The following is a 20523-nucleotide window of genomic DNA, read 5'->3' on the forward strand; positions in this document are numbered from 1 at the left end:
TCCTGGCCTAGGGCTTAAGAAAAAAACAGCTTTCACATTCCCCTTCTGGGAACACTCAGCCCTGAGTTGGTGTTGACACCACTGAGACATCATGTTCACACTCGGGTCAAGAATCCCAGCTGCGGGAATTCCCTGGTAGTCCAGTGGTCAGGACTCAGCACTTTGCCAGCCACCACCACCACTGTCCTGAACCCTCCAGACTGACTCGTGTACCAGCTGAATACCACAGAGTGGAAACACAGGCTGCGGTTGGAGGGGGGTGGGCAGGGGGGTGGGATTTCCTTGGTGGTCCTGTGGCTAAGACTCCACGCTCCCAGTGCAGGGGACCTGGGTTCCATCCCTAGTCAGAGAACTAGATCGCACATGCCCTAACTAAGACCTGGCACAGCCAAAAAAAAGAAAGAAAGTGAATCAAACAGAATCTTTGTGTTTTTTGGCCACTCGGCTTGTGGGATCTCAGTTCCCCAACCGGGGATTGAACCGAGGTCACAGCAGTGAAAGCCCAGAATCCTAACCACTAGGCCGCCAGGGAACTCCTTTGAAGTATTGAATGAAAAATATAAACATTGACATAAAGAACACAGTAGGTAGAGAAAATAGCATGAATGCATCTGAGGAATGAATTAGTGATGAAACTGGTCAGAGTGATTAAATGCCCTGGTGTAGTTTCACTAAATGCCTAGGGTGCCCAGTTATTTGGTCAAACACTGGTCTAGAGGATGCTGTGAAAGTATTTTGTAGATGTGATCAACATACACTCATTTTACTAAGTAAAGGAGATTACCCTCAATAATGTGGGTGGGCCTCTCATCTCACCAGGTGAAAGCCTTTAGGCTTCTCAGAGTGGAAGGAATTCAGATTACATCAGCCCCTTTCTGAATTTCCAGTCTGTTGGCTGGCCCTACAGGTTTTAGACTTGCCAACCCTTACAACCACATGAACTGATTCCTTTTTTTTTTTTTCTGATTTATTTTTATTCGTTGGAGGCTAATTACTTTATAATATTGTAGTGGTTTTTGCCATACATTGACATGAATCAGCCATGGATTTACATGTGTTCCCCATTCCGATCCCCCCTCCCGCCTCCCTCTCCGAACTAATTCCTTAAAATAAATAAATCGTACATATATTTTTATTGGTTCTGTTGGTTCTGTTTCTCTGGAGGACCTTGACTAATACAAGTGCAATGTAAAAACCTCACCACCCGAGGACTTCCCTGGTGGTTAAGAATATGCCTGCCAATGCAGGGGACGAGGGTTCCATGCCTGGTCTGGGAAGATTCCACATGCCTTGAAGCAACTAAGCCTCTGTGTCACAACTACTGACCCCACGTGCTGCAACTGCTGAGGCCCACAAGTCCTAGAGCCCGTGCTCCACAGCAAGAGAAGCCGCTGCAATGAGAAGCCTGTGCAGCGCAACTAGAGAGTAACCTCCGTTCACTCAGTTCAGTTCAGTTCAGTCGCTCAGTCGTGTCCCACTCTTTGCAACCCCATGGACTGCAGCACACCAGGCCTCCCTGTCCATCACCAACTCCTGGAGTTTACCCAAACTCATGTCCAACGAGTCGGTGATGCCATCCCACCGTCTCATCCTCTGTCATTCCCCTTCTCCTCCCGCTTCCATCATTCCCAGCATCAGGGTCTTTTCAAATGAGTCAGCTCTTCACATCAGGTGGCCAAAGTATTGGAGCTTCAGCTTCAACATCAGTCCTTCCAGTGAACACCCAGGACTGATCTTTAGGATGGACTGGTTGGATCTCCTTGCAGTCCAAGGGACTCTTGAGAGTTTTCTCCAACACCACAGTTCAAATGCATCAATTCTTCAGTGCTCAGCTTTCTTTATAGTCCAACTCTCACATCCATACATGACTACTGGAAAAACCATAGCCTTGACTAGATGGACCTTTGTTGGCAAAGTAATGTCTCTGCTTTTTAATATGCTGTCTAGGTTGGTCATAATTTCCCTTCCAAGGAATAAGAGTCTTTTAATTTCATGGCTGCAGTCACCATCTGCAGTGATTTTGGAGCCCCCAAAAGTAAAGTCAGCCACTGTTTTCACTGTTTTCCCATCTATTTGCCATGAAGTGATGGGGCCGGATGCCATGATCTTAGTTTTCTGAATGTTGAGCTTTAAGCCAACTTTTTCACTCTCCTCTTTTACTTTCATCAAGAGGCCCTTTAGTTCTTCTTCACTTTCTGCCATAAGGGTGGTGTCATCTGCATATCTGAGGTTATTGATATTCCTCCCGGCAATCTTGATTCCAGCTTGTGCTTCCTCCAGCCCAGCGTTTCTCATGATGTACTCTGCATATAAGTTAAATAATCAAGGTGACAACATACAGCCTTGACATACTCCTTTCCCTATTTGGAACCAGTCTGTTCCATGTCCAGTTCTACCTGTTGCTTCCTGACTTGAATACAGATTTCTCAAGAGCCAGGTCAGGTGGTCTGGTACTCCCGTCTCTTTCAGAATTCTCCACAGTTTATTGTGATACGCACAGTTAAAGGCTTTGGCATAGTCAATAAAGCAGAAATGGATGTTTTTCTGGAACTCTCTTGCTTTTTTGAAGATCCAGTGGATGTTGGTAATTTGATCTCTGGTTCCTCTGCCTTTTCTAAATTCAGCTTGAACATCTGGAAGTTCATGGTTCATGTGTTGCTGAAGCCTGGCTTGGAGAATTTCGAGCATTACTTTGCTAGCGTGTGAGATGAGTGCAATTGTGCGGTAGTTTGAGCATTCTTTGGTATTGCCTTTCTTTGGGATTGGAATGAAAACTGACCTTTTCCAGTCCCGTGGCCACTACTGACTTTTCCAAATTTGCTGCCATATTGAGTGAAACACTTTCACAGCATCATCTTTTAGGATTTTAAATAGCTCAACTGGAATTCCATCACCTCCACCAGCTTTGTTCATAGTGGTGCTTCCTAAGGCCAACTTGACTTCATATTCCAGGATGCCACATCCCCCTTCACTGCAACTAGAGAAAGCCATCTTGCAGCAACGAAGACACAGTGTAGTCAAAAGAAAAAAAAATCTCTTGTGGTTCAACTGGTAAAGAAGCCGCCTGCAATGTGGGAGACCTGGGTTTGATCCCTGGGTGGAGAAGATCCCTTGGAGAAGGGAAAGGCTACCCACTCCAGTATTCTGGCCTGGAGAATTCCATGGACTGTATAGTCCATGGGGTCGCAAAGAGTAAAAACAGAAAACTGAGCGACTTTCACTTTCTTCCTGCTTTCTGTTGTAGTTGTCATATGTGTCACCTCTGCATACACTGCAAACCTCATCTGTGGGAGTTGCAATAAATTTAGAGGGCCTGAAGGGGAGAGCTTGAGAAGGGGCCGGGTGAAAGTGGAAGCCAGAGAGGCACGGTTTGTCTGTTTCCTCATGCGTGCACGCGTGTGTGCTCAGTCACTTCAGTCGTGTGTGACTCTTTGCGCCCCCATGGACTGTAGCCTGCCAGGCTCCTCTGTCCATTCTTGCCTGGGATTCTCCAGGCAAGAATACTGGAGTGTTTTGCCATTTTCTTCTCCACTGTTTCCTCATGACAACATGTATTTGAAACATTTGGACTTTAGTAGTTCACACATGATGTCATGCACTTCAGCGTGCATCCCGTTGGGAGAGACACAATGCCAGGCAGTCCCACTATCTGCTGTTGGCTTAAAGTGTGATCGTCAGTCTCTCCTTGATGTTGAAGTGCACTTTTCCTTGCTGATTAATAAGCAATCTGTAGCTGATACTTTGCATGACTAGACTGTTTTTCAGCTGTGTTTCATCCAAATGGTTTTAAGGTCTCTTGACGATACTTGCCTAATTCAATTAGGGATTACCAAGGGGTGATTTTTCTATTTTTTTTCTGTATTTATTAAGAGAGCTGTTATCTGGTGTTTTGTTCTTAATAGCACAGTGGTAGGTTTTGATTGGTTGGATTAGAAACACAGCCCATCTAGAATCCTAAATGTAAGTGGAAGGGGCCTGGGATTATCCAGGAAAGAGATTCTGGTTCAACTGTGTCATTTTCCAGAGACAGAAAGGAATTTGTTCTAAGGCTCCTTCTTGGGGCTTGCCTGGTGGCTCAGTGGCAAAGAATCCGCCTACAGTGCAAGAGACAGGGGTTAGCTCCCGGGGTCAGGAAGATCTCCTGGAAAAGGGAATGGCAACCCACTCCAGTGTCTTTGCCTGGGAAATCCCATGGACAGAGGAGCCTGGTGAGCTACAGTCCGTGGGGTCACAAAGAGTTGGTCACAACTTAGGGACTAAACTGGAGAAAGAAATGGCAACCCACTCCAGTACTTTTGCCAGGAAAATTCCATGGACGGAGGAGTCTGGTAGGCTACAGACCATGGGGACATGACTGAGCGACTTCTCTTGTTTCCCTTTAGGGACTAAACAACAAAGGCTTCCAACATGAGCTTTGCAATGTCCTACAGGAGCTTCCTGTAATACAGCAAAATATGTATACGTATACAGTTACTTGGATTTTAAGCTTAAATGATTTGCTCATACTTTCCCTAGCTGAGTGGTGCTTAATGAGGTATGCCCATCAAAATCACCTGGGGTTCCTTTACCACGGAGCTGTGTTTCCCCTTCCCCCAGCTCCTGACTCAGCAGGCCCCGGGGGTGGTATCTATATTTTGAAGAAGCCCAGATGACTCTTGTTTTGTTTCTTCTCAGAAGTTTACTTTGGTTTTTATTTTTAAAATTGTATAAATAATTATCAAGTACATTTTTTGTGAAGAATAAAGCCTGGCACACAAAACTATCTGGGAAAGTCACCTGCACCCCATCACTTATGCCCATGACACTGCTCAAATATATCCAGTTTGATAAGTTACCTTCTGGTCATTTTTCTATTAATTTATTCACTATATGGTGCATGGACATGCATCTAGTTTTTAAATAAGTAGGATTATGGCATTTGCACTATTCCATGAATTGCTTGTTTTACTTACTGACGTATTTCTCACGTCACTATTTATAGATCTACCTAATCCTAGTCAACAGGCTGCAAACTGTTTCACTATACAGAAATATCATTGAAGGAAACCAGAATATGTCACTCCGAAACACGTCTCATTGACATAAGAATCCTTTTGAACTTATAAGACAATTGTGTGTGTGTGTGTGTGTGTGTGTGTGTGTGTGTGTGTGTTAGTCACTCAGTCATGTCCAACTCTTTGCGACCCCGTGGACTGTAGCCCACTGGGCTCCTCCGTCCATGGGATTCTCCAGGCAAGAATACTGGAGTGGGTTGCATTTTCCTTCTCCAGGGGATCTTCCCAACCCAAGGACTGAACCCAGGTCTCCTGTACTGCAGGTAGATTCTTTACTGTCTGAGCCACTGGGGAAGACTTAAGATAATTAAGAAGTAGCAAATACAGAAAAATCTCTCTTTACCCTCCCCTCTTCTAGGGTATAAATTTTCCTTTTCTGGAGACAACTCTAGACTCCTAGCCCAGAGACAGCACCGGAGGAATCTGAAAAGAAACTATTCCATTCATTTCCCCCCATATATTGGGTGGGTCAAAAAGTTCATTCAGCTTTTTCCATAGCATCTTACAGACAAATCCAAATGAATTTTTGGACTAACCCAATATTTGCTTCTCCACTGTTTGCCACCTTGGAAGCTTAAAGCCATTCCTTCATCTCGTCATTTCTCTACAACTCGATTGTCCTTTGTTGCAGATGCAAAATAAGCCTGCGGTTGAGCCACCCTTTTGAGTTACTCATGGGTTTCTCCCGTGCGTATATGTGGTATAAATGTTAATACACAGGTCAAGAAGGAACAGATTCAGACATGGAACAACTGACTGGCTTAAAATTGGGAAAGGAGTACAAGGCTATATATTGTCACCCTGCTTATTTAACTTATATGCAGAGTACAGTATGTGAAATGCTGGGCTGGATGAATCACAAGCTAAAATCTTGTCAATCCCAAATGTGGTCAAGGGACTTCCCTGGTTGTTCTTCAGTGGTTAAGACTAAGACTTTACACTTGCACTGCAGGGTGCATGGGTTTGATCCCTAATCAGGGAACTAAGAGCCTACATGCCTCGATGTGTGGTGAAAAAAATCTCCATGGATGATTCTAATGTACAGCCAAGTCTGAAGTACTCTGTCCCTGAAACTCCTCTCCACCTTTGCCAGCTGTGGGCCCCTCAACAACTCTGAGCCTCAGTGATCTGGGCTATAAAATGGGTATAAGTAATAAGATGTACTTAGGGCCTTTCTATTTAAAATGTGTTCTGGGACTTCCCTGGTGGTCCAGCAGTTAAGAATCTGCCTTCTAATGCAGGGAACTCGGGTTTGATCCTAACTGAAGATCAACTAAGCCGGTACGCCACAACTACTGAAGCCCACGTGCACTAGAGCCTGTGCTCTGCAACAAGAGAAGCTCGCACCCTGAAACCAAAACTCAGCACAACCAAAAAGAAAAAAATACTGTGTTCCATGAACCTGTAGCTTTGGCACCCTTGTCCTCCTGAACTGGAATCCACATTCCAACAAGCTGCCTGGTGAATTGTTTGCATACTAAAATTTCAGGAGATTTTGAAGATTGACTGAGATAGTAAATATTATAATTGTATAATGAATTACATATAATGAGTCTAACAGCATCTGGTAACAGTCACTCATCATGTATTCACTGAATGAATAAATGAGGGACTCCTTGATTTAGACGTGATTTTTCCCATTTTATCTTCCCTGGTGTCTCAGATGCTAAAGTGTCTGCCTACAATGCGGGAGACCCGGGTTTGATCCCTGGGTTGGGAAGATCCTCTAGAGAAGGAAATGGCAACCTGCTCCAGTAATCTTGCCTGGAAAATCCCATGGACGGAGGAGCGTGGTAGGCTACAGACCATGGGGTCGCAAAGAGTTGGACACCACTGAGCGACTTTACTTGCTTTCACTTTTCCCATTTTACACCTGAGGAAACAATGGCTCCGTTGGCTACTAGGAGAGCCCGTTAAACTCATAAAATGCTGGGGGCGATGGGCTTGATGTTTCAGTTCAGTTCAGTCCCTCAGTCCTGTCTGACTCTGCAACTTCATGGACTGCAGCATGCCAGGCTTCCCTGTCCATCACCAACTCCTAGAGCTTACTCAAACTCATGTCCATCGAGTCAGTGATGTCATCCAACCATCTGGGGGATGGCAAAAAAGGAAGGTTCCAGAGACTTGAAGGCCAGGACACACACTGCACTTTTGGATATTCTGAGAGAAAGGGCTCCTTATCCTCATATTCCCCAGAGAAGAGAAATGTATTTTTGTTAGAGAGACCCAGGAGGTCCAACTATGTATACGCTAAAACAAACATACCCTAAAATGGAAGGTTCACCCTTCCATTTGTCCACAAATATTTATGAAGCCTGCCTATGTGTTTGGTGCTGGACAAACAAAAAAATAGTTTCATCTCTGAAAAGCCTGGTCTTCAGCTGGTAAAGAATCCACCTACAACGCAGGAGACCCTGGTTTGATTCCTGGGTTGGAAAGATCCCCTGGAGAAGGGATAGGCGACCCACTCCAGTATTCTTGGGCTTCCCTAATGGCTCAGGCAGTAAAGAATCCGCCTGCAATGCGGGAGACCTGAGTTCAACCCCTGGGTTGGAAAGATTGCCTGGAGGAGGGTATGGCAACCCACTCCAGTATTCTTGCCTGGAGAATCCCCATGGACAGAGGAGCCTAGCGGGCTATAGTCCATGGGATTGCAAAGAGTTGGACATCAGTGACTAAGCATTAGCACTAGCACTGAAGAAGCTAAGTTAAAATCCACAGTGTGGATAAGGTCTGAGGAGGGGAGAGAGACTGGCTTACAAGATCAAGTGACTGGGGAAGGCTCCCGAAGAGATTATAGAGAAGATACAATCTGAGGAGTACAGGAATATTTAAGAATAAGCAAAAGAGATCACTGGGACTTCCCTGGTGGTCCAGTGGTTACGAATCTACCTTGCAATGCAGAGGATGCAGGTTCGATCCCTGGTAGGGGAATTAAGATCTCATGTGCCTCGGGGCAACTAAGCCTGTGAAACACCACTACTGAGCCTGAGGGCTCCGGGGCCGTGCTCCCCATTAGACAGTCCCTGCACCACAACGAAAGACCCCACATGACACAAGTAAGACCTGACGCAGCCAAATAAATAATTATTTTTTGTAAAAAACAGAGAGATCCCTGGCTATCCTTTTAATTACAAGCTAGAGTCTTAGAGATTAGTTCTTTGTAGTTTAAAGGTTCTTCTTTACCCTTAAACTATTTTGCATCTCTGTATGTTGTAGACAAAGGATAGCAATGCAAATAAGCCTTATCTGTACACACGCAAATAAACCCTGTCCAGAGGAATGACACCTCCCAGCCCCGCAGAAAACGCCAGTTTTATGTCTATTTGTAAATTCATTTAAACATTTCTTGACTCCATATAACTACGTGATTCTGTGTTCTACTCTGAACTGTTTGTGGCATCTGCCTGGTTCTCTCGTTAATTAATGAGCTAAATAAAAATCTTTGACATATGTTCATTTTATATCTGTGCAAGTGTCGTGATTTTATCATCTTTTACAATTTATGCTTTAACAAGAATAGAAGTCAGCCTGTGTTCCAGGCAGGAAGAGAAGCAGATCCCAAGGCTTTGCTTTGGGTGAGGTCTCAGGTGGAAGCGGGGAGGTCAGTGTGAGGGGCGACCTGAGGAACATGGGATGTGGTGGGTCCCAGATGGCAGTCCTGCAGGTCTCACATAGGAAGCCACTGGAAGATATTTTTTTATTTTTATTTATTTACTTAATTTTGATTGCTTTGGGTCTTTGTTGTGACACGGGCTTTCTCTAATTGCAGCAAGCAGGGGCTATTCTTCCTTGCGGTATGCAGGCTTCTCATTGTGGTGGCTTCTCTTCTTAAAGAGCACAGGCTCTAGGCACACGAACTTCAGTAGTTGCGGCACACAGGGTCAGTAGTTGTGGCTCGCAGTCTCTAGAGCACAGGCTCAGATGTTGTGGCACACAGGCTTAGTTGCTCTGGGGCATGTGGAATCTTCCCAGACCAGGATCGAACCTGCGTCCCCTGAATTGGTAGGTGGATTCTTATCCACTGTGCCACCAGGGAAGTCCATGGAGGGTCTTTTTTTTAAAAAAAAAAAAACATTATTTATTTATTTGGCTGTGCCAGGTCTTAGTTGCATCACACAGGATCTTTAATTACAGCTTGTGAAGTCTTTATTATGGCCTGTGGGATCTAGTTCCTGGACCAGAGATCGAACCCGGGACCCCTGCATTGGGAGCACAGTCTTAGCCACTGGACCACCAGGGTGTCCCTGGAGGGTGTTAATCTGTGGTTTAATGGTCTGATTCTTGGTGTAAGAGCCACCTAGCAGCTGGGTGGAGAAACCATGGATGGAAGGGGCAGGAGGGAGACCACGAGGATGCATGTGGGGACGGGTTCAGCAACCCAGGTGGGAAGGAACCGTGGTCTGGCCTTAGTGGGTTGAGGGTTGAGGAGGCAGCAATATCTGCTGAACCACAAATAAATGGGGATGGCACAGGTGAAAGTCTACAACGGGACACCACATCTAATTTCATTCACAGGGTAAACGCTCTAGGTCTGGGAACGCAGAGGGAACTCAGCTGAGCTCGCGTTCACCACACCAGTGTGCCAGTGCCGGGCGTGAAAGTGGCGCCACAGAAACCCTGAGCGGGAGGGGAAGGTTTGTGGCTGAAGGAGAGAGCGCCACTGGATGATCTCAGGCAGTTACCCAATTCTTTTTTAAAAAATAAATATATATATTATCGCTGTTTAGTCGCCAAGTCATGTCCGACTCTTTTGTGCTTCCATGGACGTAGCCCGCCAGGTTCTTCTGTCCATGAGATTTCCCAGGCAAGAATACTGGAGTATGTTGGCATTTCCTCCTCCTGGGGATCTTCCCAACCCAGGGATCAAGCCCACGTCTCCTGCCCTGGCAAGCAGTTTCTTTTTCATTGGGCCACCAAGGAAGCCCAAATATATATACACACATATATATATATATGTGTGTGTGTGTATATAGATATATATATATATGTAAAGACCTGGGGCAGATGTTAAATTATATACATATATAAAATATATATGTATATATCAATATAATTATTATATAATGTATATATTATATCCTATATATAAATTTTATATATATATATATATATATATATATATATATATATAATTTATCATCTGCCCCAGGTCTTAATTGCTGCACTCAGGACTTTTGATCTTTGTTGTGGTATGCAGGATCCTTAGTTGTGGCATTCGAACTCTTAGTTTCGGCATATGGGATCTAGTTCCCTGACCAGGGATTGAAGCCAGGCCCCTTGTATTGGGAACACAGAGTGTTAGCCCCTGGACCACCAGGGAAGTTCCAGGAAGTTACTTCTTTTGAGAAAACTTTTAAAATGGAGATGATAAAAGAGTGGGTTGATTGAACAATCCAATGAAATAAAAAACTATTCCGCCCTCAATAAGTGGCAGCCAATTTTATTTCAAAGACTAATGAATGCCTCAAGCACATTAAACTAACCTTTGCATTGGTATAGTGCTATGTTTTTGAACCTTCTTTAGAGCTGAGATACAAGACAAGATCTATTGTTTCCTGTGGCCGCTGTAACAAATCATCAAAAACTGGTGACTTGAAGAACAGAAACTCTACTGCAGTTCTGGAGACAGGAAGTCTGAAAGCAGATGTCAGATGTCGGCAGGGCTGGCTTCTTCCGGAGCCTCTGAGGAAGAAGCTGACTGTTCCATGCCTCTCTCCTGGCTTCTGTTGGCTACAGGCGGCATCAGCATCCTTGGCTAATCTGTTTCCCTCTTCTCCTGGCCTTCTCTTCTGTTTCCCCTCCCTTAGCTTCTCTCATAAAGATGCCTGTCATTAGGGTTAGGCCCCATCCTAATTCAGGATGACCTAATCTCAAGATCCTTTGTTCAAAGTATCCTCAGCAAAGACCCTTTCTCCAAATAAGGCCACATTCACAGGTTTTAGATGGGTACGTCTTAGGGATGAGATGGTTGGATGGCATCACCGACTCAATGGACATGAGTTTGAGTAAACTCCGGGATTTGGTGATGGACAGGGAGGCTTGGCGTGCTGCAGTCCGTGGGGTCGCAGAGTCGGACACGACTGAGCGACTGAATTGTTGAACTGTTGTCTTTGGGAGACCACTATTGAACAAACTAGAAAAACCCATGTTAATTTATTTTTTCATATAGTGAACCAATTTCTCCAACTCTATCTGCTAAATAATCCCTGCTCTCCCTACTGTTTTGTTTTTTTGTTTTGTCCATGCTGCAGGACTTGTGGGATCTTTGTTCCCCAACCAGAGATGGAACCCAGGCCCTCGGCAGTGGTGAAGACCTGATTCATTGAAAAAGACCCCAATGCTGGGAAAGACTAAAGGCAAGAGGAGAAGGGGTGGCAGAGGATGAGATGGTTAGATAGCATCAATGACTCAGGGGACATGAGTTTGAGCAAACTCTGGGAGGCAGTGAAGGACAGAGGAGCCTGATGTGCTGTAGTCCACAGGGTCGCAAAGAGTCAGATGCAAATTAGCCACTGAAAACTGACAACCACCTTGGCAGTGAGACCCTCGGTCACTGGACCACCAAGGAAGTCCCTCCCCATTCATTTGTGGTATCACCTGTTCAATATACCAAGTGCCCATTTGTACCAAGTTCCCGTTTGTAGCCAGCTTATGTCTGGACTCTGCATTCTATTTTATTTGTCTGCCTGCTTTTTCTGCCGCATTGTTTTAATTACTGTGATTTTGTAATATGTCTTAATATTTGTAGCCAGCTTATGTCTGGACTCTGCATTCTATTCTATTTGTCTGCCTGCTTTTTCTGCCACATTGTTTTAATTACTGTGATTTTGTAATATGTCTTAATATTTGGTACAGCAAGTCTCCCACCTTGGCTCTGCTTTTTTAAAAATGCCTTAAAATTTTAAGGACCTTGATTTTCCATATACATCTTAGGGTCAGTTTATGAGTGCTTCCTCACTGCCCCAAATGCCTTGGGATTTTGGTTGCAATCTTAACGACTTGGTAATTTGGAGAAAATTGACTCCTTTAAGACATCAGGTCAGTCCAACCATGAACTACGTCCCTTTTTATTCTGGTCTTCTTTTTATGTCCTTTAATAGAATCTAAGTGTTCTCCAAGAAGGCCTTGTATGCTCTGTTAGGATAATTGAGGGGGAAGAACATTCTACAACTTACAAATGGCTTATTTTTATACATCCCCTCTCCCTGGAGCTTTTTTGTCCACATTTTACAGAAGAGGAAACTGAGGCCCAGAAGGGTCAAGGAACTTTCCCAAGGACACACAGAAGTGACAGAGCTGAAACCAGGCCCCCTAACACAGGCCCTGGCACATAATGTGTCTTGCATACTGAGTACCACCCACCCTTGCCCCCGGTTCAGCAAACGCTTGGATGAACAGATCTGGTGCCAATCAATCTCTCATTGACAAAGGTAAACCATGGACAGATCGGAGGCTGGCTCTCACGTGGTCATTTATTTTAAGACCTGCACAAAGAGACACGCGGCGTAGATATACAGAAGAATAATAAGAATACAGGTCGCCTTGACTTGTTGTGCGAGGGCCTGCCTGGATGAAGATCTGAAGTTCATCTTGCTTGTGCTACTGCTGTGGAACCTGGTACTAATGGGCACCTTGCTGGCCCCCAGACCGCAGCCTCCTTCTCCCTCGCTGGCGTCCTTGTCCTCAACCACTAGGCGCAGGCTGATGGAGGCTGGCCTGAGCCCACTCAGGGTGGCCGGGTCAGGCCCAGGGAAGCGCTGGCTAAAAGGAATGGTGGTCACTGGAAGGACGGTGGTGACTGCATCCAGATCTTTGGAGGGTGCCTTGCACAGCCTGGCCCATCCCAGGGACCGCAGGCCACCGCCCCACATGGCCCTGGCCACCTGTCCCATGGCCACCCACAGCCCGTCGAGGCAGCGGAGCAGCAGGGACACGGCCGTCTGCTGCAGCACAGCCTGTGGCAGCAGCTCCAAGGCCTTGCTGTGCTCGTGGTGGAAGTCGACCAGGCTGTAGTAGGCACACTGGGCCACGGACAGCAGAGCGAGGTGGGCCTCCCATCGCAAGTGCCGCTGGAGCCACGGGACGCAGCGACAGGCTCTGTGCAGCAGGGTGGCCAGCAGCTGAAGGCCCCAGCCCCGCGTGATGGTCAGCAGCCGCCACCAGGTCTGCTGAACGGGCAGCAGCACCTCCATGCACAGCTTCCGGGCCAGGAAGAGCGCCTCCGTCACCTGCAGACTTCTGCCCCAGAGGACGCAGAAGCCCAGCACGTAGACAGGCAGGCAGTGGGAAGCCATGTTTGCCATGGCTGCCTGCAGCCCCAGCAGCGGCCGGTAGAACTTCACCAGGCCGGGCCCACACGGGAGCAGGAGCTGCCAGGCGCCTCGGGCCAGCCCACTCCCATTCTGCGGGGCATCACCTTGGCAGATGGTGGTGGAGGAGCCGGGAGAGGGGCCGTCATGATCCAGAGGCTCTGTGCCCAGGCTCCCATTCCGGGGGCATGGGGATGCACTCATGCCACAAGCTCATACTAACTGGCCCTTTGGCCCGAACGCCCTGTCAGCTGAGCCAAGTGGTTGTGCAACAATCAGTGACAGCACAAAAGATCAGGATGTGAGCTCTTGTCAAAGAGGGAGCATTATTGCCTCAATGGGTAAGGGAGGCAGCCTTTGAAGCTATGAAGTTTAGGTGGGGCCCGCTGTGTTCATGCCCACATCTGACAAATGTCAGCTTGAGCCTTCTCGGAGCTAGGCCCTGCAATCTCAGCCACCGTGAAGCTTGTGGTCTGGCAAGTGAGATGACAAACCTAGACAGTGTTTTAAACAGCAGAGTCATCACTTTGCTGACAAAGGTCCATATAGTCAAGGCTGGTTTTTCCAGTAGTCACGTATGGATGTGAGAGTTGGACCATAAAGAACGCTGAGCGCCAAAGAATTGATGCTTTTAAATTGTGGTGTTGGAGAAGACTCTTGAGAGTCTCTTGGACTGCAAGGAGATCAAACCTAAAGGAAATCAACCCTGAATATTCACTGGAAAGAGTGATGCTGAAGCTGAAGCTCCAATACTGTGGCCACCTGATGCGAAGAGCCGACTCATTGGAAAATACCCTGATGCTGGGAAAGATTGAGTGCAAAAGGAGAAGGGGGCAGGGAGGATGAGACAGTTGGGTGACATCACTGACTCAATGGACATGAGTTTGAGTCAGAGAGATAGTGAAGGACAGGGAACCCTGGTGTTCTGCAGTCCATGGGGTCACAAAGAGTCAGACACGACTTAGTGACTGAACAACAACAAGAGAGATGGACATTGAAATACACTCATGACAAAACTGCCTCACTCAAGTCCTCTCCTCTCTCTCCTTTTCCTCTCCTCTCTCTTGCCCTCATACTTCTCCATTTTTTTTCTCCGCCATGCAGCATGGCTTACAGGATCCTAGTTCCCCAACCAGGGATTGAACCTGGGGCCCCAGAAGTGAGAGAGCTGTGTCCTAACCACCAGACCGCCAAGGAATTCCCCTGTGCTTCTCCATTCTGCTTTTCTGGTCCCCCTAACCTGCTGCCGCGGTTGGTCCACACCTTGGGTTTTACCTAGCAGCAGGGAACAACTGCCCTTCAATGGTTTGAGCAAAACATGGGCCCTTTTCCATTCCTTACTAGGAGCTCCATTTTGAAAAACACTGTTGACAGAGGATCACTTATGAACAAAGTCAGTTCATTTCTTTCCAGACTCTGGATTTTTTCTTTGGATTAAATCAGTAATCGGGGATCAAGTAACCCAATTCCTTTGTTCTGACCTCTTGTAAACAGCTTGCCCAGACGGGCTCAGTGTGTCACCCAGATTTCACTGGTCTGGACAAATGTGCTTAACTGTGTATTCATTGTGGGGTGATGTTCAGGGCGTCATTAGCTGCATCCCATTTTGATCCCTTTAGTAGAACCCCATCTCCCTGAGAAATTTCTTTCAAGCCTTATTCCAGGCACAGTGGATTCCTTTGGCCATTGTTTGTTTTTATCATGTGGATGTTGTGAATCATGGTACTAATCATATTTATCTTTTGTATTTGGCTGGAAGAGGCTTGAAGCCAAATGGAAGGGCTACTCAGGCATGAAGAGTGGTCTATAATGTGTGTTTTGGGTGTGATCCTGAAACTGAGTGGTGCCCTGTTGGGTTCCCGGTCATGGAGGCCTTTTTGTCCCCTGATTCTTGTAGGCAACACTCCAGCCTCCATGACCTTTCCCGAGTTCCAAAAGGCCGGTTCCAATAGTTGCTAATCAAGGGAGGTACAGCCAAGAAACCTTGGCTGAGGAAAGATTAAAGAGACTGTCCAGTGGTTATGAATCTGCCTCGAAATGCAGGAGATGCAGGTTCAATTCCTGGCCCAGGACCTAGGATCTCACCTGCCACAAAGTAACTAAGCCTCCACGCTCACTACTGAGCCCACAAGCTCTGGAGCCATGCGCCGCAACTAGAAAGTTTTTGTTGCAGTGAAAGATCCCATGTGCCGTAACGAAGATTCAAGGCAGCTAAATAAATAAACATTAAAAGAAAAAGAAAGATTAAAGGGATCAGAGAAGCTCATCAGAGACTACACACAGCCTCAATCTTATCAGCAACCTCACCATGATCTGTTGCCATAAAACTCCTCGCCAAACTCCCAAGCCCTTTGCCTGGCAAAGCAATAAAGCTGTTCTTTCCTGCTTCAGCCAAAACCCTCTGCGTGATTCTATTCTGCACTGGTATATACAGAGAGGCTGAGCTTTTGGCATCAGTCCCTCTCTGGCTTCATCTTATTTCCCTTCTCTCACATCCTTAGTTTCTTCCTGTTGATTTGCATACATCTTGCTGTGTAGCCTTAGACTTGTTCTTGGAAGAAAAGATGATACAGTTAACCCCATAAATGATTCTAAACCTATATACAGAAGTTAATCTATCCTTTGTAAAAGTAACACTGTGCTGTGCTTAGTCGCTCAGACTCTTTACAACCCCATGGCCTATAGCCCGCCAGACTCCTCTGTCCTTGGAGATTCTCCAGGCAAGAATACTGGAGTGGGTTGCCATGCCCTCCTCCAGGGGATCTTCCCAATTCAGGGATTGAACCCAGGTCTCCTGCAATGCAGGCAGATTCTGTACCATCTGAGCCACCAGGGAAGCCCAAGAATCCTGGAGTGGGTAGCCTATCCCTTCTCCAGGGGACCTTCCCAACTCAGGAATCAAACAAGGGTCTCCGGCATTGCAGGTGGATTCTTTACCAGCTGAGCCACCAGGGAAGCCCCAAAAGTAACACTATCTATCCAATATTCCAGAATGGTTATCTTAACTCCTGCTATCTCTGCTTGCTCTCCCAGGCCCCTCACAGTGACTCATACAAATAGTCTCCAAATCCAATGGATCCTAAAGATCTGATTCTGATCGTTCATGTCGACTCTCAGGGTCCTTTTCCTGGTCACCCACCTGATGGCTTGCAAGGAATAGTGAAAGCCCTTCTACCTTATCCCCATCTTTCAGTTCAGTTCAGTTGCTCAGTCATGTCTGACTCTTTGCGATACCATGGACTGCAGCACGTCAGACTTCCCTGTCTATTACCGACTCCCAGAGCTTACTCAAACTCATACTAATCGAGTCAGTGATGCCACCCAACGATCTCATCACCCTCTGTCGTCCCCTTCTCCTCCCGCCCTCAATCTTTCCCAGCATCAGGGTCTTTTCAAATGAGTCAGTTTTTCACATCAGGTGGCCAAAGTATTGGAGTTTTAGTTTCAGCATCAGTCCTTCCAATGAATATTCAGGACTGATTTCCTTGAGGATTGACTGGTCGGATCTCCTTGCAGTCCAAGGGACTCTCAAGAGTCTTCTCCAACACCACAGTTCAAAAGCATCACTTCTTCAGCACTTAGCTTCTTTATAGTCCAACTCTCACATCCATACATGACTACTGGAAAAATCATAGCTTTGAGTAGACGGACCTTTGTTGGCAAAGTAATGTCTCTGCTTTTTAATGTGGTATCTAGGTTGGTCATAGTTTTTCTTCCAAGGAGCAAGCATCTTTTAATTTCATGGCTACAGTCACCATCTGCAGTGATTTTGGAGCCCAAGAAAATAAAGTCTCTCACTGTTTGCACTGTTTCCCCATCTATTTGCCATGAAATGATGGAACTGGATGCCATGATCTTTGTTTTCTGAATGTTGAATTTTAAGCCAACTTTTTCACTCTCCTCTTTCACTTTCATCAAGAGACTCTTTAGTTCTTCTTTGCTTTCTGCCATAAAGGTGGTGTCATCTGCATATCTGAGGTTATTGATATTTCTCCTGGAAATCTTGATTCTAGCTTGTGGTTCTCCCAGCCTGGCATTTCTCAAGATGTACTCTGCATATAAGTTAAATAAGCAGGGTGACAACATACAGCCTTGATGTACTCCTTTCCTGATTTGGAACCAGTCTGCTGTTCCATGTATAGTTCTAACTTTTGCTTCTTGACCTGCATACAGATTCCTCAGGAGGCAGGTCAGGTGGTCTGGTATTCCCATCTCTTGAATTTTCCACAGTTTGTTGTGATCCACACAGTCAAAAGTTTTGGCATAATCAATAAAGCAGAAGTAGATGTTTTTCTGGAACTCTCTTGCTTTTTCGATGATCCAGTGTATGTTGGCAATTTGATCCCCATCTTTAGTTGACCCTTTGTTATTCTTAGGCACAGTAGGCTCAGTACACATTTGCTGAATGAATGAATCCTTCATTTGACAGATGGGAAAGCTGAGGCCCGAGACAATATCTCTAGAGGAAAACAATAGAATGGGAAAGACTAGAGATTTCTTCAAAAAAATTGGAGTTACTGAAGGAACATTTCATGCAAAGATGAGCACAATAAAGGACAGAAATGGCAAGGACCTAACAGAAGCAGAAGAGATTAAGAAGAGGTGGCAGGAATACACAGACGGACTATACAAAACAGTTCTTAATGATTCTGATAACCATGACGGTGTGGTCACTCACCTAGAGTCAGACACCCTGGGGTGTGAAGTCAAGTGGGCCTTAGGAAGCATTACTACGAACAAAGCTAGTGGAGGTGATGGAATTCAAGCAGAGCTATTTAAAATTCTAAAAGATGATGCTGTTAAAGTGCTGTACTCAGTATGCCAGCAAATTTAGAAAACTCAGCAGAGGCCACAGAACTGGAAAAGACGATGCTGTTAAAGTGCTGCACTCGATATGTCAGCAAATTTGGAAAACTCAGCAGAGACCACAAAACTTGAAAAGGTCAATTTTCATTCCAATCCCAAAGAAAGGCAATGCCAAACAATGTTCAAATTACTGTACAATTGTGCTCATTTCACATACTAACTAGGTCACGCTCAAAATCCTTCAAGCTAAGCTTCAACAGTACATGAACCGAGAACTTTCAGATGTACAAGCTGGATTTAGAAAAGGCAGAGGAACCAGAAATCAAATTGCCAACATCTGTTGGATCACAGAAAAAGCAAGGGAATTCCAGAAAAACATCTGCTTCTGCTTCAGTGACTATGCTGAAGCCTTTGACTGGATCGAAACAAACCGGAAAATTCTTAAAAGATGGGAATACCAGACCACCTTACTTGTCTCTCCTGAAAAACCTGTATGTAGATCAAGGAGCAACAGTTAGAAAAAAGAAAAGAAGCAACAGTTAGAACCGGACAGGAAACAACAGACTGGTTCAAAATTGGGAAAGGAGTACGACAAGACTGTATATTGTCACAATGTAAATTTAACTTATATGCAGAGTACATCATGCAAAAGGCCAGGATGGAATTGGGCCAATGCCCCACTTTTTCATCTTTGATGGTCAGCCTTGGAACTGTCATGGCGCTGGTGAGTGCATCACGTAGCTTGCTGATGTGTTCCAGTGAGTATATACTGGGGCTCAAGGTCTAGTGGAAGTGGACTAGTCTGTTATCTTGGACCTATTTGGTTCTAATCAGTACGTGGTGTCCTCGGGATTTGTCATTCTTTCAAAGGTTGTGCCCTGCCCCCTTCCCTTTTGTGCCATTCCCACAGCCTGGTGCAGCATCTGAAATGGAGCAAGACTTCAGGAAGAATTTCTTATTGAGCGAATGAGTGACTCATGACCTCAGAGCTCCTTTTCCAGTGAAGAGGCGACTGAACCCTGAGTCTGACATCATGAAAACCTAATCTAGACTTGAGCTCTGTCCTTTCTTAATTGTATGACTTTTGCCAAATTATTCCTTTTTGGACTGAACTTTGTTTTCTCTGTAAAAGGGGACAATGTGGGCCATAATTCCTTGTCTGCCATTCTATAATAAAAAGTTTTGATTTATAATGTTAAGTTTCTGGTGTAAAGGAAAGTGATTTGGTTATATATTCTTTTTCATATTCTTTTCCATTATGGTTTATTATAGGATATTGAATATAGTTCCCTGTGGCATACAGTAGGACCTTGTTTCTCTATTTTATATACAGCAATTTGTATCTAATCCCAATCTCCCAAATCATTCCTTCCCTAACCCTTTTCCTGTTTGGTAACCATACCTTTGTTTTCCACGTGAGCCTGCTTCTGTTTGGTAAATAAGTTCATTCGTATCATATTTTAGATTTCACATGAGTGATATTGCAGTATTTGTCTTTTTCTGTCTTCACTGAGTATGATACTCTCTAGGTCCATCCATATTGCTGTAAATTGAATTATGAAAAAACTTTAAGTCATTTGGTGGCAAAAATGAAACTAATCTGAATTTTTTAGGCAGCTAAGTTAGCCTTGAACTGTGGGGCTATTTATTCCACTCCATGTGAATATTCATGTCTCTTTACAGAATTAACATGTTTCATTAAAGAGCTTAGGGAGGATTACATAATATACAGTATGTGCACCATATTGCATATTATCTAAAACATGAAAAATGCTGAATTTGGAAACAGATCTGGCCCCAAAGATTTCCAATAAGGGGCTGAGGACTCTCAACACTGCCACGGGGGGATGGAGTGAACGTTAAATGAGAACGTTTTTTTAATAACGGTGTGAACAATGGCCAGGCCCAGAATCAAAGAACAGAACGAGGTGGGATGGAGGTGGAAGGTGGAAAAGTGTGTGTGTGTGTTCACCCACAGAGAAGAGGCTGGAGCAGCTAATTAGGGCAGATTCTTGGCTTACAGGCTCAGGAGTTAAGCCTTAAACCAGAGGAAATAACTAGGAGTAGAGGTGGGGAAGGGCACGGGAAGTAACCATTAGATATGATTCTTAGATTTGGTGGGGACAAGCCTGGCGGCAGAGAGAGCAACTAGGAGACTCCTAGGTGACCCCGAGCCCAGGCAGAGATCAGCGAGGGTCCTTCATGCAGAGGATCTGGGAGGCGGGGAGAGTCAGGCTTCGTGACGCTCGGCAGCTGGTGAGGTGGTTTCGCCGCCTCAGACCTTCAGTATCAAGCGCCAGTCCCCGCAGCCCAATACTGGGAGGAATGGCCGACATGGAGCTAGAGGGAGG

This window comes from Cervus elaphus, chromosome 22 (genome assembly GCF_910594005.1).
Source record: "Cervus elaphus chromosome 22, mCerEla1.1, whole genome shotgun sequence".
NCBI lineage: Eukaryota > Metazoa > Chordata > Mammalia > Artiodactyla > Cervidae > Cervus > Cervus elaphus.